A 26,252-nucleotide genomic window follows, 5' to 3' on the forward strand; every position below is an offset into this window, starting at 1 on the left:
ATTCTATGATTTATTTATTAAAATTAAATTATTTAAATTCTTTTTTTGCTTTTCTGAATTTTGTAATGGCTATATTTTGCACTGATACCACGTTAGTGGAAATTCATATTATGTTTTCCTGATAGGATTAAGTGTGCAATGATTTTTTGACTATTGATAATAGAGGGACCTTACTTACCTTCCGTGTGCTCCATTCGCATTTTTCTATAGAACAAATGGCAAATACTTGGATAAACCAAACTGGCATATCTGAACTTTAGGAGGGCTATAGAGTTTAATATTACTAAAAAAAAGTTTCATGTAGGGTGCTAGAGACTGGCTTACTGGTAGAGGCAGGTGAAACCCTACTCAAGCAGGCACCACATGCCTAGTCAGGGTAAAGTCAAAAGCAAACCCTAATCAACTGTGGCTATCTGGTTGCTCCGGACCAGGGGAAAGTCACAGGTTTACTCCAAGTGCAATGGAGCTCTAATGGACAACAGGGACCCATTTAGGCCAGCTGAACAAAGTACCTTAGGTCCTGGTTGCAGAGCATTGCGAGGTGTTCGTGCCAAGAATGAGCCAATTCCAAAGTGCTGTGGCTCAGCGATGCAAGGTGCAGCATCATCGTTCTAGATCCAGTCAACGAGGGCTTGTGATGTGAGGTCCAGCATCGAGTAAGCACCACACAGTTGAGGTGATGACTGAATTCTGAAGGGCTGTGAGGCTGTGATGTGAAAATCAATGTCAGTGAGAGATGCAAGGGCCTACATCAGAAAAGCTTCACACAGGTGGTGGTTCTGATGCAGCTGTGGGGTCGATGCAGAGTCCTTAGTGTTGGGAGAGCCCACGCAGCAGAGGAGATGTGTCAGTTCTGCTGAGTCAAAAGATGGTCTGGCAGAGCACCTTCAGGACCTCTTCTAAGGATACAGACCCAAGGTGGCACAACTTGGCAGGGTAGTACTCACAGATGGCATAGTCCAGGTTCTGGGTTTGTGGTTGTTGAACCCTTCTGTCCCTGAGACTCTAGTCAGGAGCCCAGCCAACTAGTTCTTGAAGTCGTTTGGAGTCCTGGGTTTAACCCATGTAGGTCCAGTCCTTCTTACCCAGGCAAGAGGGCAGCAGGCTGCCAGTGAGCTCAGCAAGGCAGCAGTCCAGCGAGGCATAACTCCAGTAGGGCAGCAGTCCAGCAGAGTGGTAGTTCTTTAAGCACATCAGTCATTCCTTCCTGGCAGAGTAGCCACAGGTCCAGAAGTCAACTGAAGAGGTGATATCTGATGTCCAAATGTATACGTGGTACCCTCCTATTGGAAAGTGGGAGAAGCTTCTAGAGGTTTTCTTTTGAATTTCCCTGGTTTCCTAGCTTCAGACTAACTCCAGGGGGCTGTGCAGCCCTTGGTGTGGAGGTAGGACAGCCAATTCAATTGTAAGTAGGGCTGTGCCCTGCTCCGCCCTGCCAGTATTGGCCCATTCAGGCACACCCAAGCTCTTTTTTGTGTGTGGTTATCTAGAAGGAATACACAAAGCCCATCTGTCGGCTACACCCAGTCATGTGACCCAGGAACAGACTAGAGGCATTAAATGGCTAAGGCAGAAAAATTGCAATTTTCTAAAAGTGACATAATCAAAACTGTAATTTAAAATCTAACTTTAAAAAAATATATATGTTTTATTATTTGGTAACAGTAACAGAGGAAACCTCTAGTAAACCATACAAGGTACATACAATGGAAATAGCATATTACATAGTCTGTGTCTTAGCAGATAAAATTATCAGTTGCATCTTCACATACATAAACTCTGCAAGTGTATGTGGAGGGCATAGACACCAAGTAACTATGTGTGTAGTAGGATATGTGGGTCACGGGGTGTGCATAGCATCACAGCTGGGTCTAGGAGTAGCATGTGTTGGGGGTAGCAGCATGGGACACAAACGGTAAGGGCAGTGTGGCGGCTGGTCAAAGGTATCACACATTGCAAGATTTAGTAATTTGCTTGGTCAACTAGTATAAGGACCATAGGGCAAAGCAGGTACCCTTCTAGAGAAATTTCAAATAGATATATTCTGGAATTAACCAAGAAAATTGTTATGTGTCCCCTTCATGGTGGTCGAGTGTTGTGTTTTTTGACTTGATATTAAGTTTGTAAGTGTCCCAGTTTCCCCCCACTCTGCCCCTCCTTTGTAGTGCAGCATGTGAAGTGTGCTGGCCTCTGGTTGTGCCCATTGTAGGAGAGGATGAAGCCATGTCCGAGGGGTCTGGTACTGAAGTCGCCTTTCACGCCATGGCTATTTGATGTTTAAAAAGGACGAAGGTAAGATGTATGAATCTGTGTTAGTGTTTGTCTTTTGGACAAAGGTCCAACAGGCAAGAATCAAGAGTGGGCAGCAAATCAAGTTTCACCAATACTGCCTTAGTGGCTGTCACCTCCGTCTAGGACTCTAAGTGGCCGGCATTCTCATATCATATGATAGAACCCAGTATCCTCTAAATGAAAACACAGGAACACTGGCACTAATGCAGGGATCATGCCTTTGATTTAGTGGGGTGATAAATAGGTGTGATGTACATAGTTGAATTGTGTAAAATGGAACTCGGGCTTTCTGGACACGTCTTTCACCTGCTGTAAAGCACATGGGGGAGGGTTGAGGGAGGGTGTTTTTCCATCTGGTCAGTGCTGCCCCTGTGTCTCCCATAGCACCAAGGAGTAGTGCTGAGGATAGGGAGGAGATGGCATGGCACATGGTGCCGTGCATCAGATGGACCTGTAAAATGGATGAGGGGAATGGTTCTTCCTCTCCTGCCCCCCAGGTATTCCTTACAATCCACTGATGGCATGATACTTTAAAAAGGGATCAGCACCCACATTGTAAGTGCCCATTATGTCTGGGAAGAACATAAAGACTCCTTCATTGAAGAGGTCACCCTCTTGGTTAACCCCTGCAGCTCGCAATGGTATCAGGTCATGACCCCTAATTAGGGAGTGAATACCTGGCAGTTGTGACAGTGGGATAAATGGTGAATAAGGAATATATTGGGTCTTGTTGTGTATGAAGTGTTGCCAGCATTTTGTTGCTACTGTCATCTGGCTTAATTACCATTGGGGTCAGACGTTCCTGTCTTTCAACGGTCTTTAGATACTTATTTCTCCTAAGGCATCTCACATGGCCACTTGTTTGGGGTATGGGTTTGCATCCAACCAGTGCATAGGCCATTGACGTTGCACCACTGCATAATACAGTTCAAAGTTAGGTGTGCCCAGCCCTCCCTCCACTAATAGTCTCAGTGCCATCCCTCATATCAGCTCTAGTGGCAAGCCATTCAGTTCCCGGAAAAAGCCTTTTGAAAGCATCAATGGTAGTGCTGCAAAGAAATGTTATAATCTAGGCAGCAGCAGCATTATAGCGATCAATTGCATTGCCTTTTCAATGTTAACTTCCTTCCGGGCCCCACTGATATGATATATTTTGACACCTAGATATTTGAAGGTTTGATTTGAAGCAAAGTTCTGGGAAAGGGACTCTGTGAGTTTCTGGGATTGGAGAAAGGGGTAAGAGGCAGGACTAGGACCAGTCGACCTTAAGGCCAGACACATCGCCAAAGTCATCCAGTAGTCTATCAAAGTGGAGAGTAAGTTACCCACATCACAGAGGAATATCAGTGTATCATCTGCATACTTTGATACTATGTGGTAGGAATTCAGTTCAGAGATCCCCCATTCTCACGTGTGTAGTCGCAGGCGTCAGGCCAAGTGCTCCATAGCCACAGCAAAAAGCAGTGGTTAGAGTACGTGCACCCCTGATAAATGCCTTCTTGTATGGGGAATGCAAAACGACAGATGATGGATAGATTGTGGAACAAATCACATTCTGTCCATCATTTGATTTTTTTGCTTTGTTGCCCCAAGTAAACCGGATAGACCCAGATGTGAGTCCAGGGCTCAGTATGCTACTGGATTCGAGCTAGCCTGACTGTTCAGAGGTGATACCCCAAAACCGGTCTCCCAGGATGCTTATTTCTGGTCCAGGGTGGGCCTGGCCTGGCTGTTCGGGCTGGACTGTTCCCATGGGGAACAGGGTCAAGACTGATTTGCATATGGCTGGGTCCAAACTTGGGTGGCGTGGTGAGCAAAAGAATTAATGGATTAAACCGAGATCCGTGACTGGGGTGAATGTTTGATTTGTTCCTCATTCCGTCCATCATTTGGTTTGTTTGCTTTTGTCACTTTAAGTGGGACGGGTATGCCCAGACATGGGTCCCAGGCTCACTATACCACTGGAATAAAGCTAGCCTGGCTGATGAGGGGTGATACCCTGAAACTGGTCCCAGAGTGCTTGTTCTTGGTCCAGGGAGGACCTGAACTGGCAGTTCGGCTTGGACTGTTCCCTCTGGGAACAGGGTCAAGACTTATTTACAAAGGCTCGGTCCAAACTTGGGAGGCATGGTTAGCAAAATAATTGATGGATTAAACCAAGAACTGTCACTGGGAGTGAATGTTTGATTTGTTCTGCATTCCGTCCATAATTTGGTTTGTTCATTGGATGAAGAAATGCTCCGAGATCTGCTGGCCTGTTTTAATCCTAGCCATCGGTCTTGAGTACAGAGTGCAAATCCAACTCAGAAACAAGTGTGTGAAGTCCATGGAGTCTAAGGTGGACAAAAGAAAGTCCTAGTTCAGTGTATTGAAAGCCTTTTCCATATCAAGAGAGCCTGCCACTCTGCCTCGCACCTTCAGGGGCATATCATGAATGAGTCTTAGTAATCAACGGATATTAAGGAACGTGTTACATCCAGGAATGAACCCTGATTGGTAAGTATTTATCAAGGTGCTGATTATGGGATGTAGTCTATTGGCAAGCACTTTCCCCAAGATCTTACAGTCAAGATTGAGGAGAACTAAGGGCTGGTATGAACACACATCCAGAGGGTCCGACCCAGGTTTAGGTACGACCACAGTTAATGCTTCATGCACTGAGTCAGGTAAATGGCCGGTCGCTTGAGATTCAGACAGTACATCCAATAAGTGTTGGTAGATCTGCGTCAAGAAATTGGAGTAGTGTTCAATGGGTAGCCCATCTGTGCCTGGGATTTTGTTTCTGTTGATGTGGGCTATGGCTGTCCTAATCTCCTTCAGATAGATTGGCTCATCGAGCTTGGACCTGTGTAGCCGGAACAAAAGGGGTAAGGGCAGTCCAGGTAGGAACCCATGTATCTAGAGGGGTTCAGGAGTACCCATTGAAGTATACAATATGTGGTAGTGGTGCCGAAATGCATCATGAATACCTGCCTGAGTAGCTACCAGTAGTCCATCATCATAGGATGGGGCCGATTGGGGTACACTGCTGGTCCTCCTTGACCAGCTATGCTAACAATCTGACCACTCAGTCCTACTTGACTTATTTTGTGGCCAAGTGAGCTTTATAATCATGCTGCCCTAAGTGTGTGTCTGCCTCTTTCTGCTGCTTACAGAGTTGTCAGAGGCGCTCAATCCAGTGTTAGTGGCCATTTCCCTTTCTAGGGAGCACAGTTCATTTACTAGTGTGGTGAGTTTGTTTGAAGTAGGTGTCAGACTCCCCATGTCTCATCCAGGCAGTGACCCCTTTAATACTACCTTTTGTGCATCCCCTCCAGAGCCCCAGAGGCGCTGTTTCCTTTATTGATTTTAAGGTTTTGGGTGAATGACACAGAGAGATCTGTGCATAATGGGGAGTTAAGTAATGCTTCAATTTGAAGCCTGTGGGTTGGAATTCTCAGGCATGGTCTGCCCCACCTGCAAAGGTGCAGGAGTCTGACAGTGTACAGGCTAAATATTCTCACCTGACACTTTGGGACCCCAGCTTATCAGTACACAGTATAAAGTCCAGTTGGGTATGGCTATCATGTAAAATGAGTATTTACAGTCTGCTGGGTGACTTATGTGCCACACTTCGTGTTATCAATGGTGTGTTAGCCAACCATAAAAATATTGTGTTGTTTTGATACATGTCACATTCCACAGTGGGGAGAGTGATCACTCCCAAGACACATCGGGCACACAATTAAAGTTCCCTGCCCAAAGGCCAGGTGAGTGCCGGTTGTGGAAGAGGGCAGCAGTAAGTGTATTGAAAAAATTGAGATGGTTTGAGTTGGGAGCATATCTTCCTACCAACGTCAGTGGAGCCCCATCTACATGTCCTTCTAATATCACATACCATCCTCCAGCATCAATGCTGTAGTTATTTACGACGTATGGAACTCCAGGGGCAATCCAGATGAGCATCCCCTGGGCATATGCCGAGGTGACTGTGCCTTATATCTCCTCCCTCCACTTTGCATGGACCTTATTGAGCTCGGTAGCAATGAGATTTTGTCAGGTAATAGGGTAATGTCAGGAAACCCCAAGGTGCCTTCTGCGTTATTTGTCAGCATCCCCAGGGATTAGGGTTAAATCATATCTCTGTTCTTGGTTAAACCTTCATGTTTCTAAGTAAGCATAATGTGCTGTGTTACACAATTGGTTTTATCAATGCTTGTTTGCTAATGTGAGCAGTTGCAGACATGTGCTTCTAATTGGGTGTGGTGTAGACATGTGCTTCCAATTGGGTGTGGTGACTCATCCACATGTGGAAACTGCTTTCCTGATTGGCTATAAATAGCAGAGTGAAGCACGCCTCCCTGCATGGCTTTGTTTTGCTTCCTGATCTCAGCATCTTATTTGGCAGTCCAGCCCCTGCTGTCATCCTCATATTCAGGACTTTTGAGGCAATTATTTTCTTTGTTCCTATACCAGCTGACACCAAGCATTCCTCCAGCACTGCAGAAAAGACTGCAGCTAAGTGACTAGCATTCTCCCGGGAGTTTGTTCTTTGAGCGCCGCGCTTTCCTAGAACAGCTGGTGTATTTCAGACCTCGTATTTTGGCAGAGTGCTTATCTGCAAGAGACAAATGCATATCTGAACATTCTACATTTTTATCATAATTACTTGCCTAAATGTGCTTCAGGAAATCTGATTGCCCTCCAGTACTAAAAAAAGTGACAGTGCAATTTTAAAAGAGCATTTTCGTGACTTTTTTTCTCTAATAGCATAACTCTTGGATTTAAATTGTGTCATTCATGCCTGTGTTTCAGGTTTGAGGAATTTGCTTTTGAAGGATTTTTCACACACACAGTGAAACCAAATCAAACTGTGCCACCCTAACTGTTTAAACCCAGAGTGGACATTTGTATTTCTTGGATTGTTTTTATTCCTTTTAGTTTAAGCCTATGCATGCAGAAAAGTTATACATGATATAATTAATGACCTTTTTTGTCATTCTTGTGCATGATAAGTGCAACCACAGTTGTAATTGTAGTGTGCAACAGTGAATCTCTGTGAAGCCAGCCCTAGTGTCGCAGTACTTATTGTTATGGTACTCAGTTTGAATTTTGGTAATGCAGTGTTAGTAATTGTGCCAACAGTTATTATTATCCAAGAAAAGTGCTGGAGCATCCTGGTGTTCTTCTACCGCTCCCGTGCCCCTATCAGAAAGAGAGATTCAGTTTCAAGGAAGTTGAGTGTACTAACTCTACTCTCACTCTATCAACAGTGACCTGCCCCCCGAAGGTACAGGGTGCCTGGCTGGACCGGCAAGATGTGGCAGTGTTTTGTCTCTTTCTCTTCCACTCCCCTTTCCTTTTGGGACACCTGCCGGAGTTTCTGTGTCCACCAGGAAGTGCCGAGAGGTGTTCCAGAAGGTCGGGGGCATATCATCACCCCTGCAGGCATCCTGCTTTTCAGGTGAGTGGCCCCATCTCGACAGGTAATATGTGTGTGACGATGCTTGAAGTAGGCTTGAATACTGTATCTCTTACCAGGAGTGGCAATGCCACGCACGTTCCATGTTATCACATTGTAGTGTCGTATAAGGCTTTAAAAGTGGCTGCCCATGGCGCAGTGTTGGAAGATATTACTCAAGTATTGCATGAGCTCCCCTGTGCAGCATCAGTCTCATGCCCCATGTGTCCCACAACAAGGTATCACAGCACAAGTGCCACCCCTAAGCTTCCCCGAGATTTATGTCCTTGTGTAGAGGTTCTGTGTAAACAAATAAAGGACATCAAAACAACAATAAGACAGAAATTCCCTCCCCCGCAAGTCAGGTAACATATAAGTCTTTGGCCAGAAGACCTTTAAAGCAAAACATTAACGAAGGAAATCATTCAACAAAGGCAACATGTCCACTTTGAAATCTCTGTGGAGCGTGGAAACGATCATGGCCCATTATGTCAGTTTGAAGAACCTGTTGCAAAGAGTTTATCATTCGCCTCCATAATGTATAGTGACTTACAATCTGAGACCAAAGTTGTAGCCATTCACGCACAAGGTGCAGGTGTGCACTTACTGTATGTCATCAGCAGATCTTGGAATGATTTTTGGGCCATGGTAGCTATCAGCTGTTGATGATTCAGAGCTTCCTGTGTCTGAGACAGATTCCAAAGGTAGATCATCTTGCAGTAGGGCAAAGAGACTTGAGTTGTGTTGCATTGCCTCCTTCACTGTTCTCGCTTGCTCCTCCACTGCTTGATCCTGGAAAGGTTGGGCCTTGGTGGAGCCTTGCCTTCGTCAGTGGGGATGCGGTGTCAGCCATTCACCAGTGGTGGATTCTTGATGAGAAGTACGAACTAGGCCCTTGACATGGAGCCAGGTTCACATGTCCTCCAGGAAGGAGAAGACATTGGATGTCTTGCCATGAGTTACTCCCAGTTTTGTGGAGAACAAGAGGGCATTTGGTGATTCAGTTCCTGAAGGCACTGCTTAATCTTGGTGTAGAACCCACAGAAATTCCTCCCTTTAAGTTACATTCCACCTCTGTACCTGGGAAAGTAACCTCCTGCTTATGAAGGCTATCGGTTGGTCTAGGCCTTCCTGATTTACCTGTGCTAAGACAGGCCCTGTGCCATTCTCTGAAGTGTCTGTGTGCACTATAAACACCTTAGAGAAGTCAGAAGCCTTGAGTACAGGTGCTGTATGCATGCATTCCATGTGGGTATCAAATGCTTTCTGGCAGACCTGTGCCCTGATCAACTTTCTGGGTTTCTTCCTTGAAGTTATCTCCATTTACGGGGGCAGCAATGGTGGCATTTTCCTTAACAAACCGCCTATAGTATCCTGTGAGGCCCTTGAAGGCCCTCAACTCAGTATGTTTTGGTGCGTTGCCAGGCCAGAATAGTCTCAGTCTTGGCCTGGAAGGGCTACTCATTGTGCCGCCCTCCATGAGGTCCAGATACACGACGGAACTCTGCCCTTTCTGGCACGTACTTTCCTTGATAGTCAGATCATCCTGTTGCAGGGCCTGAAGCACCTTTTGGAGGTGGTACAGGTGTTCCTCCCAGCTGGAGCTGAAGACTATGTCATCCAGGTAGGTGGCACAGAGTGCCTCATTACCAGCTTGGTCCCTATTGTCCAACCTCTGAAAGGTGGCAGCGGCATTGTTTAAGTCAAAGAACAACACCCTAAACTGGAAGTGGCCCTCTGGGGCTGAGAATGCCAATGTTTCTCTTGTTCCCTCTGTCATAGCAATCTGCAGTACATGGTGAACGCTCAAAGGTGCTGAGGAGCCTGGCAGTGCCCAGTCTGTTGATGAGCTCATCAGCTCAGGGGGTGGGATGAGGGTCAGTCTTAGTGACAGAATTGAGTCCTCTGTAGTCCACACAGAGCCTAATTTCTGGAGTGGTGCCTGGTGAGGCAGCCTAAGGTACCAACACCCCAGGGCTGGACTAGGGACTGTTGGGGGCTCAATCACCCCTAATGCTAGCATCTCGGAGACAGATGCTATTCTATTTGTGATGCCTCCTGGTGCTGCGACAAACACCTGTAAGATCTGCACAGCTTTATCCTGGGCGTAAAATAAGTAGAGTTTTAGTTGTTTCCCAAAGAAAGTGTCTGCTGTACTTGTCTTGGTTTGAGAGGAAGACTACTCCACATCTCGGCGATGAGGAAGGCAAATGAACGATCACCAGAGATTCACTGCCCTCCTTATCAAAGGGCATTCTTATGCATCTATAAATATCTTTAAAGATAATGGCTATTCCTCCCCCTCTTTTATCTTTCCTTTCAAGCCGATTAATGGAATACCCTTGGGAAAGAGACATAACATTATCAGGGGTCAATCTTTCGTTTAGCCAGGTTTTGATTAAAAACAGGGCATCTGGGGAATTATCTTCAAGAAAAGTGAAAATATTAATATTGTGTTTTAGTGTTTTGGAAGTGATCTAAAGTTCAATAGTAACATTTTTTTTGTAAAATTGTTTTATTGATATTTTGACACAATAAAGTATGCTAGCCAATTTACATAAGACGTCAGGCTTCTCACCTCATGCTGCGCTATGTCCCCGTCCCTCCCCGCCCAGGTCAAAGCATAACAAATAGGAGAGAAATACACATCTCATTACACCTAGCGCCCCCAGCAGTTGGTGAAGTAAGCTGCTAACTTCAGAAAACATTAAACAAATAATGACCAAAACATTACAACACAGCAAGTGTTCTATCCCTTTCTGCACCTCTGACGCAGATTGAAAGTCCATTGGTTCATAGGTCCCCTTCCTGACCCGGGAACATCACGTCTAGTTGCACTCACCCTCCCCTTCTAATCAGTCCCTACACATGGAAAAGATGCAGAGCCTGCAGACGTGGGCTACAAGCTGCTAGAGGCAAGCCTTGTGAGAGGAACCTAACCAGGGGTTCCCAGATAAAGTCAAAACCTCTTTGAGAGCCATCCATTTTATCTGATAAACGCTCCATGGCGAGGCCGCACCATAGCCTTGTAAACCACAGAGCTATTGGAGGTGGGTCCACTTTTTCCCAAAAAGACGCTAAGGTTGTCTTCGCTGCCCCCAACGCCAGTCACATAATGGGGCGATCTCCCTGCGTTTGATGTTTCAGCTCTGGGGCGTGAAGGCCCACAAGATGTGCTCTGGAGATGTCGGTACAGGGTAGATCAACGTCCCTTTTAAGTGGGTGAGGATTTAGTTCCAGTAAGGGCGGAGGGCAGGGCAGCCCACCAAATATGTCAGAAATCCCCCAACATTCTGCAACCTAGCCAACACCGGTCTGATGCCTGGGGGTATCTTTTCTTAAGCTTCTCAGGATAGAGGTACCAATTGTAAAGTAGTTTATAGTGTGCTTTCCTGGTGTTCATCGAGCAGTTGTATTTGGTTATATCTTAAAATAGGTGATGCCAGCGGTCCTCCCCCACTGAGAGGCCAACACCTGTTCCCAGAAGGGGATGTGTTGAGGGGTAGGCGTGCGTTGCACCGAGGCCAATATTTTATACAGTATGGATATGCTACCCCTTGCCACTCCTCCCCACTTCACAAATCTCTCAATAGGGAGAAGGTCCCTGGTGGCCGCCTCTTGCATGTGAGGCTGTGTAACCCAATGCACTAACTGAGTGTAATTGAAGTGTTCGGAAGGGGCTAGTTGAAAGTCCCTTCAAAAGTTATCAAACGTGCATAGCTGTTCCCCATGATACATGTCTGTGATCCGCAAGAACCCCCCTCCCTCCATCCATCGAAGGGGCCCGGTGATTCCCCCGGGGAAAAGGCTATATTGAAATGGATGGGGGTATGCAGCGAGGTAAAGGATGTAATCTCGTAAGCTCTTGTCACCATGTCCCACACCTTAAGGGTGGTGGCGGTGGGGGTACTAAGGAATGCATTCTTTGTTCGTGCTCCTTTGGGTTTCCAAAGGACTTCCCATATTGTTCGTCCCGTCACTGCCCTGTCCATATGAAGCCACAACTTGTCCGACTCTCGGAGGGACCACTCAGCTATGACACAAAGTTGTGCCACTCTATAATACTGGAGGAGGTCTGGGAGTGCCAATCCGCCCTTCTCCCTAGGACGCATTAATAAATTATGTGATGACAGTCTGGCTCTTGACCCCTGCCAAACGAACCTCGTAAACAACGTACGTGTCTCCACAAAATAATCTGTAGGAATATCAATGGGTAGGCTCTGGAACAAATAGAGGAGGCCTTGGAGCACCGTCATCTTGATGCTATTGATACACCCCAGACAAGTGAGCCAGAGCAATGACCATCTTTTAAAGTCTTCTCGCAACGACCTAAGTAGGGGTGGGTAGTTGGCTCTAAACAAATCGGCAACCTTAGGAACAAGCTTAATACCCAGGTATGTAATTTCTTTTTTAGCCCATAGAAATGGAGACATGGAAGCTATCTGTCCCATTTCAGCAGTGAGTATGGTCAAATTGAGGATATATGATTTCCCCATATTTACTTTAAAGCCTGCCACTTGCTCGAAGAGAGCCAACTCCCCTTGGATTGTCAAAAGGGACGTGCGGGGTTCAGTGACGAACAGCAGAATGTCGTCGGCAAGCAGGTAGATTTTATGGTGGTCGGGCCGAAATTAATGCCCCGAAAACCCGGACATGCCCTAACCTGTGTCGCCAGAGGTTCAACAGTTAGTGCAAAAAGCAATGGGGAAAGATGACAGCCCTGCCTCGTTCCCGCGACAAATCAAAGAAATCGGAGGTCACCCCATTTACCAGTATGCGGGACCGGGGACAGGAGTAATTGCTCATCACCATTGTTATAAATTGTTCCCCGAACCCAAAACGCTGCATTATCGCCACCAGGAAGGACCACTCCACCCTATTGAATGCTTTTTCAGCATCGAGCACTAGCAATAGAGCGGGAATCCGCTTCTTAGTTACCTTTTCCATCAGGTGGATGACTCGTCTCAAGTTGTCGTGCATTTGTCGGCCCTTGATAAAGCCTGATTGATCGGGAAGTATTAACTCTGGCAGTACCTCCTCCAGTCTCCTCGCCAGAATTTGAGAGTATAATTTTACATCGAGGTTATGTGGGGCAATAGGCCTATAAGAGGCACATAGTTGAGGATCCTTCCCTGCCTTGGGAATAAGTGTGATCAGGGCCTCTCCCATAGTGGGGGACGATGCCCCCTCCGCTCTTACATAATTAAACAGTTCAGTGAGATGCTCTGTGAGTTCCGCACTGAATGATTTATAAAAATGGACAGTAAACCCATCAGGGCCGGGTGCTTTATGAAGCGAGGGGAGTCGATAGCCGCCTGGACTTCGTCTCCCTGGAGACCTGCGGAAGTTGGGTGTTTTGCAAGTAGCTCTCTTGAGTATGGGTATTCGGTTGACCCGATTGATAAAGACGGGCATAAAACCCCTGAAAGCTTGTGCCTTCTCATCTTCAATATAATGTTCTCCTGATTCATCATTTACCTGCCCTATTTAGTCCTTAGCTTGTTCGGCGCGTAGTTGTCTCGCTAGTGGTGTACCTATCTTATTACCCTTTGCATAGTGTGTTTTCTGAAGTCGCAACAGTGCTATTTCTGCCCTATTCGTGTATATAGATTGCAGTTTACCTTTAATGGCAGTTACCTTCCTCTGGTCCTGCCAGGTCGGGGAGAGCTTATGGGCCTGTTAGGCTACATTTAGTTCCTTTTCTAAGAGCTGTTGTTTCTCAGATTTTAACTCCTTTACATGGAGGGGGGACAATTGCTCCCTCTCACCGCCTCAATCTTCTGCAGGCACCTCTGCAGATCAGGCCCCTTGGCGCAATTTTGTGGTGAGGCATCCGTCCCCCAGCCACCCCTCCACTGGGAGATCAGGGGCCCACATCCGTCCCCTCATTTGCCGTACTGGGGCCTCCAGAGGTCCGCTCTCTGTGGCAGAAGTCATCGGCCACGGTCTTCTGGGCACGGCTGATCTCCCTGGATTCCGGCATCATCCAGGGCACGGCCGCTCCACGTCACTACCGTGCAGGCTCCTGTCTCCTCAGGGGAGCCCGCTGGATCATCCCAACTGCCAGGGGGGGCCGGCAAACCCCCTTCCCCGGTTTCTGTGTGCGGCGCCCACTCCGTCATGGGGCCGCGGTCCACAGAATCATCCGGGTCATTCCCTCGCCACCTCAGTCCCGAGTCACGGGGCGGCTCGCAAATCTGCGAGGCTCCACCTCGCTCTGCTCACTCCAGGAGGGTCCTGCCTCGGCTTCTTCTCCGCCTCCCCGGCATTCTTGGCACCTTCACTGGGTCATCAATGGCCTGGAGCTCCTCTCCGACACTCCACTAGACGTGGTCGTGGGGAGTTTCGACTGAGCCTCCGGAGCTCACGTCCGGTCAGCCATGTTGGATGGCCCCCCAATAGTAGCATTTTAATCCAGTTCGGACTTGGGGAAGGAATCAATAATCCTGTACTCCCATCCTCCAAGTCCTAGGGTCCTAAAATTGCTTTTTAGCATTTACAAATTGTTGGAAATGCCAACGGCATTATAGAATGCAAGCAATTATTTGTTGAAACTGCATTAAGTGCTTTCAGTTCACTAACCATGTATATGAGATGCATGATGCATAAAATGACAGGACTTCTGGCCCCCGGCCCTGGTTGGATGTGGACAGGTGCAGATGCCTTGCCTTAGGCGTTCCATTGGCGTGCCAGCAGCGCATCTGCACCCCAATGTGGCTTTTGTAGGGATGGAGTTGCAAGTATTTAGGCAGGTAGACCGCTAACAAAGATGGCAGCTAGAATGTAGCAATAAACTAAATCCAAGTGGCACTGGGCACAGCCATGATCATGTGCCCCAAAGTAATGCCCCAAATCCCTTTCTTCAAAACGGTAAAGTGCAGTGTAGTTTTTTAATTAATTTTACGGCAAAGATAACAAAAGACAGCACCAATAATGTAATTGCTGCGGTATAGTTATCAGCGTGTATCTCTGCGTGTCCGCTCCTGGAGTGAGCGTTTGTAGGGGTGGAGCTACAAGACTTTAGGCAGCTAGACTCCTAACAAAGATGGCGGCTAGAATGAGGCAATACACTAAATCCAAGTGACACTGAACACGGCCACGATCATCCGCCCCAAAGTAATGCCCCAAATTCCTACCTTTAAAACAATAAAATGCAGTGCAGTTATAAAATTCAATTTTAGGCAAAGATAGCACCAATAACAGAATCGCCGTGGTATAGATACTGGTGTCGATCTCTCCATGCCCGGGCCCCAGGGTGGCTTTTTCAGAGGTGAAGTTACAAGGCACTAGGCAGATAGACCGCTAACAAAGATGGAGGCTAGAATGCGCCAGTAAACTAAATCCAAGTGGCAATGAACACAACCACAATCATGCACTCCAAAGTAATGCCCCAAATGCCTTTCTTTAAAACAATAAGGTACAGTGCAGTTTTAAAATGAACTTTTAGACAAAGATAGGAAAAGATAGCACCAATAACAAAATTGCCATGGTATAGTTAGCAGGGTATATCTCTGCATGTCCGCACCCCGGGATGGCTTTTTTATGAGCAGAGTTTCAAGGCTTTAGGCAGCTGGAGAGCTAACAAAGATGGTGGCTAGAATATGGCAGTAAACTTAATTCAAGTGGCTTTGAACACAGCCATGATCATGCACCCCAAAGCAGTGCCCCAAATTCCTTTCTTTAAAACAACAAAGTGCAGTGTAGTTTTAAAATTAATTTTTAGGCACAGATACCAAAAGATAGCATCAATAACGGAATTGCTGAGGCATAGTTACCAGCATGTATCTCCTCCTCAATAATGGCCCTCACCTTGATTGACAGCCTAAAATTATTTTTAACAGGTTGATTGTCTTCAGTGTCTATGTCATGGGATACAGAAATGTGTAAGCCTATGGGTGAGGGAGAGGAAGGAATAAAACTGCCCTGGCAATCAACAATAGTCACTCAGCTGTTTTGGGGTCACATTTGGAGAGAGATTGACACCCTCTACTGACCCATTATTCTCCTGGGCAAACAGGAGGTCAAGGATAGGCTCGCTCTCCTCCTCCACCCCTTCATCTGTCACCAGGAGCATGTTGAATTCGGACCTCTCAAAGTTTGATTTGAGGATGTTCATGTGAAATTCCCTTAAGGGATTTCTAGAGGTCTTGAGGTCTTTCAGATAGGTGGACACCCCCCTTACGCTCCTTTACCTCATATGTGCCAGTACAGCAATCCTGGAGAGCTCTGGGGCTTTACAGGCTCCACTACCTACACCTTCTGGCCAGGTTAAAGCTCTACCAGAGTATTCTTCCGGTCATACCAGAGTTTCATGACTTCTTGACTGGTCTCAAGGTTGGTTTTTGCCTTGTTCCAGAGGTGATGCATCTGGTTTCAAAGGGCCAGCATGTAGCAGCACACATCCTGAGGGGGATTCCTCAGAGTTTGCTCCCATTCCTCATTTACAAGGCTAAGAGGTCCCTAACAGCGTAGCCATAGAGGAGTTTGAAGGGGTAAACCCCACTCTCTTCTGTGACACCTCTCTAGGCAAACAGAAGGCATGGCAGGAGGACAACCCACTGTTGTCTCATGGGCTCAGTTAAGCCCATTATCCTACCTTTCAGAGTCTTGCCGAATCTTTCCACAAGCCCATTCCTTTGGGGTGATAGGGTGTGTAGAACTTGTAAGTCACACCACAGTCATCCCACATAGGGGTTGGCAGAACTTGCAGAATTTTACACCATGGAAATCTGCGGAGTTACAGAGAAACTTTGTGAGATTCTGTGATGTTCCACCAATGGGTGAAAATGGGGATGTTGTGCTGCTAGTGCTGTGATTTTGCACCATTAGCGCTGTCTGTGCTGAAAAATCAGCACGAATAGCACCATGCCAAGCTACTTGAGATTTTTTACTTGAGCGGCAGCCTTTCTGACAGGGAATGGTCAGCACTGCCTGGGACCACTCAGGTTAGAAAAATCTCACCAGATGTCCCCTAGCCATCTGAAATTGCACTAGGGGATACCAAATCTTGCTCACCAATGTACTGTACTGGATCTTCATACAAGAAAGAATTCCACCAGGCAGCAAGTGATGGAATTTGACGGAACTACATGTTACAAGAGTGATGCTGTGCAACCATATTATTTCATGGGTGGAATGGAATATTCTGCCTAACCCTAATCCCACATTGACTTCATGTACACTGACATGAAGTTAGTGCCTCTTTCAGACACTACCTCTTTGAGGAACCCAACTGGGTAAAAAAGCCCTTTAGGACCCTGGCCACCTCAGATGCTGTCACTGACCTCAGAGGGATGGCCTCTGGATATTGTGTAGCATGTCCCACTAAGACCAGAATACATGTTGCCTAAAGCTGTATTGGGGTCCATGGGACCAACAATGTGGATGCCCACCCTCTCAAAGGAAGTGTCACAGACAGGTAATGAGGTCAAGGGAGCCTTGAGTTTTTCCCTGACTTCCCACTGGCTTGGAATATAGGACAGGACCTTCAGAATGCATCTGAGGCTGTCTTCATCCAGGGCCAATAAAAAACGTTGAAGGTCTTGTCTTGCCCAAAATGTCCTGTCACAGGGATATCATGAGCCAACCACAGTAGGAAGTCCTGTAACACTGAGGGCCGCCAGCATGCAGGCTGCCCCAGGTCCAGGAACCTTAAGCTCATTGTATAGGAGATCTTTCCATCAGTAGATGAGGTGATCTCCAGAAGTATCACCTTCTGCCTTGGCCTCAACTTGGCACCTCAAGCCCTCTAGAGGGGGGAACTCTTTCTGTGCTTTGCAGAATTCCTCCTTGGTGGGCACACCCTAACCTTGTCATCTAACAAGCTCAGGCAGGGCACCCTGGGCAGCAGTGTTCTCCCTGGTAAGCTCAGGAGCATCCTCCTGAAGGCTGCATTGCAGGGTTGATCTCCCATCAACCTGGCCTGTGAAAACTTCAGGGGCTGTTTTTTCACACCACTTGTCCTTACTGTGTTTGGGAGCTGCCTTGGCCATCTTTCCAGGCTCCAGGCACCCTTGACTCCCTTCCCTGGCAGCCAAGGATCTTGTGGTCATACAGACCCATTCAGGCAATCCCAACATTTCCAAGTGTGACCCGAGCTCTACTTCCTTCCAGATAGTGTGCTCCAGGATGTTGCTCAACAGACAATCTACCAGCATGGCAGGGCTCACAGCTTCTTTTAAAGACCTTGAGACCCTACTCACAGTCAAAGGGAACCAGAGCCACCAGTAGGTGACTCTCAGTTGCCTGCAACTATGACTTGGTGGAATATGTTAGGGAGAACCTGCTCTGAGGACACCATCTGACACCCTATAGTAGTCATGCTGGCTCCTGTGTTCCTTAGAGCTTTCACCTGTTGCCCATTGACCCACTGCCTATACTTGATAGTAGTTGTGAGCATATGGGCTTTTAGCATGATCTCCTTAATCCCCAGGGACACTCGGGTCACCTCTGTCTGCTCCCCAAAGTTAACTGGGAGCACTTACTCCCCGAGCACTACATTCGCCAATTTAGGTGTATGCCCGCTGGTGGGGGGCTGTGCCCTTTTACAACATTTGGTATCTCCTTTGGAGTGTCCATACTTGTACCACTCAGGACAATGGGGGATAAACCTTCCTGTCTATTTATCAAAAGATCCCATCTTCTTTGGTTCAGATAAGGACTGGTTACCACTGTTACCTTGGTAATTGTTTTAGGGGCATCTTGTGACCTTCTTACATTTAAGTTTTTCTGCCCCCTCTTTCTTCTTGTGAGACCCCTGACACCATTTTGGGAGACACCCAAGATGCCTTTCTGGACTCTATGGTGCTGGCCCAGAGGTAAACCTCCTCAGAAAGCTTCTTGGGGCCAGTCAGCTTGCTGTCCACTAGGTGCTGGAGCAGATTTGTAATACAAATATTGAACATGTGCTACTTGAGAATCAAATTTTACAGTCCATTATAAACATTAACTTTGTCGCCCCTCACCCAGCTATTCAGTGCATTGTAGGAATAGTCTAGGAAATCCAATCAAGATTAATTCTGGCTGTCCCTGTCTGGCAATACATTTCAGGGGTCAGCTCAAGTTAAGTGAGAAGAATGGTTCTCATGGGGGTGTACCTGGTTCGATTCTCTTCATCTAGGGTCAGAAGGAGGTCTTTCTCCACTGGAGGCATAAGCTGCCACAGACCACCCTTCAGTTCTCCTCTAAGATTTTGTGTACCCTCTGGGACACCTCATAAGCTGAAAGCCATTTATAAGTGTCACCAACCACCACATAACTGGTACCAGGTCTTTGGAGATACAAATCTTCCAGTCACCTTCAGACACTGAACGTATGCTGCCGGACCATGCTTTTTTAGCTTTAAGGTCTAATTCTCTGAGGCTCCTCTCATGAGCCAATCTTTTATCCTCCAACGTCAGCTTCTTCCCCATTTTAAGTTTGGCCATTTGTAGACTGAACTCCCTCTTCATGTTTGCAGCTCCTCTGAGGACATGCCACGAGAAGAGACACTGCTGCCTGTTCGGGCAGGAAGTTAATTCATGGGGATGGGTCCTCCTCATCCCCTGAAGGCTGCATTGCAGGGCCGATCTCCAGATCCTGATCCTGCTTATCTGTCTCCTCCTCATCGTCCTGGTCTTCTGTGGCTTTCATCAACTGATGGACCTCTGTCCAGGCCCTCAATGCTTTCTGCAGCTCCAATGTTTTGGTGCCATTCTTCATCTGTAGTCCCCTTTCCTTGCAGAATTGTTTAAGTGCAGCCACATTGTAACTTTCCAAGTTGGTCAACTCGAACAATCCAGTGGAAATTAGAGTAGATTTGGAAAAACAAAAGAAAACAATAAAGGACAATTTAAGAAACTTGAAATGGTCTCAAATTATGCATATAGAATAGTAGTGTAACACAGGAGTTAATGTATGGGACTGCACAAACACAAGTTCAAGTCCTCACTGCTGAACACAAGTGTAATTAACCTGTGCTTTCCACAGAGCAGTCAGGCTTAACTCAGAGGCAATGTGTAAAACATTACTGAAATACCTCAAAGAGTAACACAATAAAAACACACCACAAAATGATCCCACACCAGTTTAGAAAAACAGACTTATTTAAAAAATAAAGCAAGACCAAAATGACAAAAATGTAATCAGAACAACCAGAGGTTGCAGGTTTTCTGTGAAAATAGTGCCAAAAAGCACAAAGCTCCAACTTTGAGTATCTGGTCATGCTGGACTGGAAAAAGTCACAAGTTCAGATTGACCGCAATGGTTCTCGGGCTGGCTACAGGGACCCAGTTAGTCCCGCTGAACAAAGTGCCTTAGGTCCTGGTTGGGGAGTGTTGCGAGGTTCTGTGCCGAGGATGTGTTGTGCAGCCAAGCCAATGTGTCGGTTCCAAGGTGGTGTGGAGCTGCAATGCAAGGTCCAGCATCATCCTTGAGGATCCTGTTGACAAGGGATTGCAAAGTGAAGTTTAACATCAAGGATGTGCTGAGCAGTTGATATGATGCGTTGGTTCCGAGAAGCTGTGATGCTGCGATGTGAGACTCTGCATCATCATTGAGGCTGCTGTCAATAATAGATGTGAGGGCTTTTCACAAGTGGCAGCTCCATTGTGTCTGCGGGTTCAATGCAGAGTCCTTTGCATCGGGAAAACCCTTTCAGAAAAGGAGATGCACTGGTTCTCCTTCAGTTTGAGACGCACAGCAGAGGAGATGTGTTATTTCTGCAGAGTCAGCAGATGAGCTGGCAGAGCACCTTCAGGGCCCCTTTCAAGGGTCCAAGATTTGGGTGGCACAACTTGGCATGGTAGGACTCACAGATGGTCCAGATCCTGGGTTCAAGGTTGTTAGAGCCTCTGTCCCTGAAGCTCTAGTCAGGAGGCCAGGCAACTAGCTTTTGGAGTCCCTTTGGAGTAATGGGCTCAACAGATGCAGGTCCTGTCCTTCTCCCAGGCAAGAGGGCAGCAGGCAGCAGATCGGCACAGCAAGGCAGCAATCCAGCAAGGCAGTAGTACAGGAGGGCAGCTGTCCAGCACAGTTACAGTTCTTTCAGCACAGCAACCCTTCTTCATGGCAGATTACCCACAGGCCCAGAAGTGTACTGAAGAGCTGGTGTCTGAGGTCCAATATTTATCCATGGTACATGTCCTCTGGAGGGTGGGAGAAGCTTCTAGCGGTCCACAGGTATCCTGCCTTCCCTGTCCTGGCTCCATACTAAATGCAGGGGGTATGTAACCCTTTGTGTGGAGGCAAGACACAGCCTATTAAAGTAAGGCTGTGCCAGCTCCATCCTCCCATCCTGCCAGTGATGGCCCATCCTGCCATATATAAGCTCTCTTTTGTGTGTGGATGTCTAGAAGGAATTCACAAAGCGCAACTATTACCTGCACCCAGTCATGTTACCCAGGGATAGGCTATGGGCACTAAGGGCCAGATGTATCAAGAATACAGTTAGCAATTCTCAAATTGCAATTTTTAAGAAATCGCAATTTAAGGAATGCAAAAAGCAATGTATCAAATATGAAAATCGTAAATAGCGAAAATGGCAAACCGAAACAGCCTGATGACATCACAACCAGGAAGTAAGTCATCCCATGCTGTTTCCAGGAGCCACATCCACCGGAGCAGGGAGAGAGACACAGCCCAGCACCAGGGAGTAAGCCAGGACCAAACAGCAACATGGTCAATGCTGGAAATAGGAAGGAGAAGGGAGACAGGGAGAGGAAGCTCAAATTCAGTGAGATAGAATTGGAGGTGCTCATTAAGGAGGTTGTTAGGAACCATAATAGACTATTTTCAAAAACTCACTCCAAGTACCTGAGAGTGAGAAGCGGAAACTCTGGTCTGACATCCAGACAAAAATATGTGCAGTTGGTGTTGTGCAGTGCACTGTGGAGGACATACGCAAGCGATGGTAAAACTTGCGATCCCGTGTCAAAGAGCGGGTGGCCAGCAGGCTAAAGGAGGCAAGGAGCACCGGAGGTGGACCTTCGACCCAGACACCGTCCACCCCTATGGAAGACCTGGTGGAGTCCACATTGCTTCCAGAAGCTGTCAGTGGTGTTACTGACAGTGACACCTCAGGGACACTGAGTACCACCAAAGGTAAGAGCAGTAATTATGTGTATCCCCACATGTACAAATGCCCCTCAGGAAATAGATAATAGCTGATGCACAGTGAAAAGTAGTCCATGTCACATCTTACATACAACACAACTGTGCCTTATGGGAGTGGTAGTACACAACCCTAAGGTGAATACACAACATAAATAGTAAGATAGTGGTCAGCCACATAGAGAAACACCACAAACAACTCATGGTGAAACAATTTAATTGTACATTTAAAGCAACACTGCGGAAATCTGTGAACAATGCTAGAACTGACATGCTGCACATTGTCCTTGCAGATGACCCGGTCCCTGCTGCTGCAGGAACTGAAAAAGTAGGGGAAGCAGAAACACAGCCACAATCTGACTCAAATACGAGTGAGTCCTACAGTATTGTTCCGACTAGACTCATGGCAAGGGTGTTACCACTACCGGAGTATAACCTGGACTCAGATGAGATGCCAGAACACAAACCTACACCACCACCAGATGCTAGTCCCACAGGAGGACAGCAATCCCAGCGCCAACGAAAGTCAACTCCCCTCAGGGGGCGCCACGATGCAGGCAGACAGTGCACAGACGAAGGAGTGGACCCATCAATCTTTGGCGGCCTTGAAGCTTCCATGTTGAAGGTGCAGTGCCTGCAATGCAAACAATTGAAGTCACTGCACAGACAGTTTGTGTCTCACAATAGCAATATGGGGTTACTACACAAGCAGTTGGAGACTCTGATTGAGGGACAGCAAACAGCAGCTGAATACACCAACGAGTTGACACAGGCCATTGGGGAACTCTGCACTGAGATACGGCAGGAGCGCGTCAGCCAGCGCAGGCGCCATCGCCAATATTTGGGAAGGTTTGATAGCTCTGTAGATCCATCAATCGGCTCGCAAGTTCAACAGCCCTGATATCACGGCATGCTGTTGCCACACAGGTGGAGATGGCACATTGCAGTCGGGACATTGTACAGGGATTGGTGCAAATAACCAACGTACTGGATGCAATGCAAACAGCACGCAGTGCCACAACCAGCGAACTGGGTGTTGGGGACAGTGAGGCGTCCTCTAGCCTCAGCAGTCTGACAGTCCCTGTGATTGATCCGAGGCGTCGCAGTGCCAGACACAGTACTGCATGTGAACCTGCTACAAGAGGTGCCAGCGAGGGCACTGAGCACCCAAGTGGAGTGCGTGGACGTAAGAAGTGATGTTGAGGGCTACAGGGGACTACCTAAACATGTAGCAATACAGTTATGCTATGATGCTAATAGTGTGACACTGTTAATTGTTCATGTCTGCCTATTGTGAATAGCTATGTCCTACTGACACATTGGTTACCTGATGTCAAGGTAATAAAGATGCTAACTACAGAAATACATCTAATTTAAGTGGAGTTGTCATTACTTACATCAAAAATGGTTGCGCGTGATGTCAGCACGTCTTTGCCTGCCCTCTGCTGCACTGGTCCTGTCTGCTGGTTGAAGGGGTGGTAAGGGATCATCATCCTCATCTGAGTCCGGCTCCGTGAGTTCCACTGATATGCCCCTGGTGGTTGCTATATTGTGCAAGATAGCACATATGGCCACAATTTTGCATGTTGTCTCTGGGCTGTACTGTAGTGCACCTCCACTCTTATGGATGCACCTGAAGCGGCTCTTCACAGCCCAAAAGTGCACTCCACCACATTGAGGGTTGCCCTAGGTGCAGCATTGTACCTCCTCTCTGCTGGACTTCCAGGGCTCAAGCAGGGTGTAAGCATATAGGTGCGCAAAGCGTAGGCACTGTCTCTTGAATGCAGAGAGAGTAAAATGAGTACATGTGATGTTTGACGTCACGCTTACATCAATGCATTATTCTAAACTATCACATCACCTAGTAGATATCCTTCACCAAACTCCCTAGCTAGCAGTCTTGTGTGTATTTCGCTGTGGCGAAAGATGTAGGAGTCATGTGTGCTTCCTGGGTATCTGGCCACGAGATCGTTAATGATGTAGGAGGCATTGCATATCACCTGTATGTTCATGGAATGATTGTTTTTACGGTTGCGTTACACATACTCGCTGGCCGACGGTGGACAGATTGCTACATGTGTCCCATTGATGGCACCTAGGACATGTGGGAACTGTGCTATCTGGTAGAAATTAATTTTAGTTTGTTGTAATGCCTGTGGGGTGTTGGGGAATCTTATGTACAGTTGTATTCTGCTCAGCATGACATTGAGAAATGCGTTGAAAAATCTAGAGAGGGCACTCTGTGATACCCCTCCAGCTGCTGATACGACCCCTTGATAGCTCCCTGAGGCTAGTAGGTGCAGGGAGCATAATACCTGCACATAGGTGGGTATGCTATTGGTCCTGTGTGTTGTGCGCTGCAGCATGGGTTGTAGCTCAGCTATCAGGTCAAGTATCATGGCTGAGCTTAACCTGTACTTCTCATTAATTTCCCCCTCAATCTGGTCAAAAAGGGTAATGCACGCTCTAAATATGCGTTTCTGTCTCCTTCTCTCTCTCTCCTCAAACCTGCCAAGATCCTCATTCTCCTCGCCATCACATAGAGTGCAGCCATTGAGGAAGAGGAGCTGAGGCATTCTGGGCCTCTTTCTATAGGTTGCACCTGGTTACCACCTGGTTTCAGTTCGTGGTAAATTGCATGTGCAAACGGCCATTCTGCGAAGAATCGCAAATTGTGATTTTTTGATGCATCGCATTGCGAATCCTTTTTTTGCATGTCGCAATCTGCGTATCGCAAATAGCGTCACGATTTAGCGGATTGCTATCTGTGATTCGCTAATCGTGTCGCAATTTATGTTTCGCAAATTGCGTTTCGCAAATATCCATTCGGTAATTCATATTGCTATTTGCAATACGCTGTTTGAGACACGCTAATTCATGTCTCAATCGCAAAATTCACGATTCCTTATTTTCGCACTGCAAATGCCTTTGATACATCGGAAAAGGCATTTTTGCATTCGTAAATGGCCATTCGCACCATTTGCAAATGTAAAAACGCTTGATACATCTGGCCCCATATGACTAAGAGAGAAACTGCCAACATTTCTAAAAGTGGCATTTTCAAAATTGTAATTTAAAATCTGATTTTAAAATCCATGAATGAGGATTTTTATTGCAATTTCACAGACACCAACCAAGAACAGGTTACCTGTACCCATTTGGAAATTTCAGATTATTAAATGTAATAAGGTAACTCTAATGTTAACCTATGGGAGAGATAGGCCTTGAAAGAGTTAATAATTAATTTAAGGGTTTTTCACTACCAGGATATGTAACACGCAAAATTACATGTCCTAATTTCTAAATACATTGCACACTGTCCTATGGGCTGTTTAGGACCTACCCTACGGGTACCCTACATCTATTAGAAAGGAAGGTTTGGGACTGGCAAAAGGTTTATTTTGCTAGGTCGAAATGGCAGTTTAAAACTGCACTCAGTGGTAGGCTTGAGAGTTGTTTGAAAGGGCTACTGAAGTGAATGGCACAATCCATGCTGCATGCCCACTGGTAGCAGTTTTTTACAAACCCTGGGTACATGTATTACCACTTAAATATGCTCGTTGGGTACAAACCAATGTTACCACGCTGTAAGGAGTGAGCACACACACTTTAGCAATGGTTAGCAGTGTTAAATTGCACAGAGTCCTGAGGTCAGAAAAAACGAGATCAGCAACAAATGAAGGAAGAAAGCAAAAGTTTCGGGAAAGACCACCCTTTAGCTGATAGGTCTAACATAGGTGTAAAAACATTTTAAAAAGTTAAAGTCTACAGCTTTGTTCCGAGGAGATAAAATACACGCCTGTGCCTCATTTGCCACTAATATTCCAAACCTGCAAAAAAGATGAGGTAAAAGCTTTGTGCACTGATATTTTAGGACCTGACAAATAAATATAGCATGGTTAAAATCTAGCAGTTGATTGATACAGCGTACAAACATGTTCATAAGTAGGCACTTTTTTTCTATAATGTTTGCAGGAAGGCAAGTGTTTTTAAAGGTAAGAACATATGTCAAGGCTCAATTCAAGATATGGTTGAAGTTGTTTGAGCTAGTAATCACTATATGTTTGTTTCAGTGAGAACAAAGGCCCATATTTATATTTGGTTTGCGCTGAATTAGCGTAATGTTTTTACGGTAATTCAGCGCAAACCTAACTCCATATTTATACTTTGGCGCTAGACACGTCTAGTGCCAAAGTTATGGAGTTTACGTTGTTTTCTGGAGGGGAAGGCGTTCCTTTCCAGAAAAGGACGATATGGCCTTTGCGCTATATTTATACCCCGTAATAAAATCCAGCACGGGGATGGGGGCATTAAATAATGGCGCTAAGCTTGCTTAGCACCATTATTTAACACCTGGTTCTGGGCAGGCGTAAGGGGACCTGTAGGCATATTTCCATGGCCGGAGACCATGAAAATTGCCCACAGGTGCCTT

The sequence above is a fragment of the Pleurodeles waltl genome, chromosome 10 (genome assembly GCF_031143425.1).
Source record: "Pleurodeles waltl isolate 20211129_DDA chromosome 10, aPleWal1.hap1.20221129, whole genome shotgun sequence".
Classification (NCBI taxonomy): domain Eukaryota; kingdom Metazoa; phylum Chordata; class Amphibia; order Caudata; family Salamandridae; genus Pleurodeles; species Pleurodeles waltl.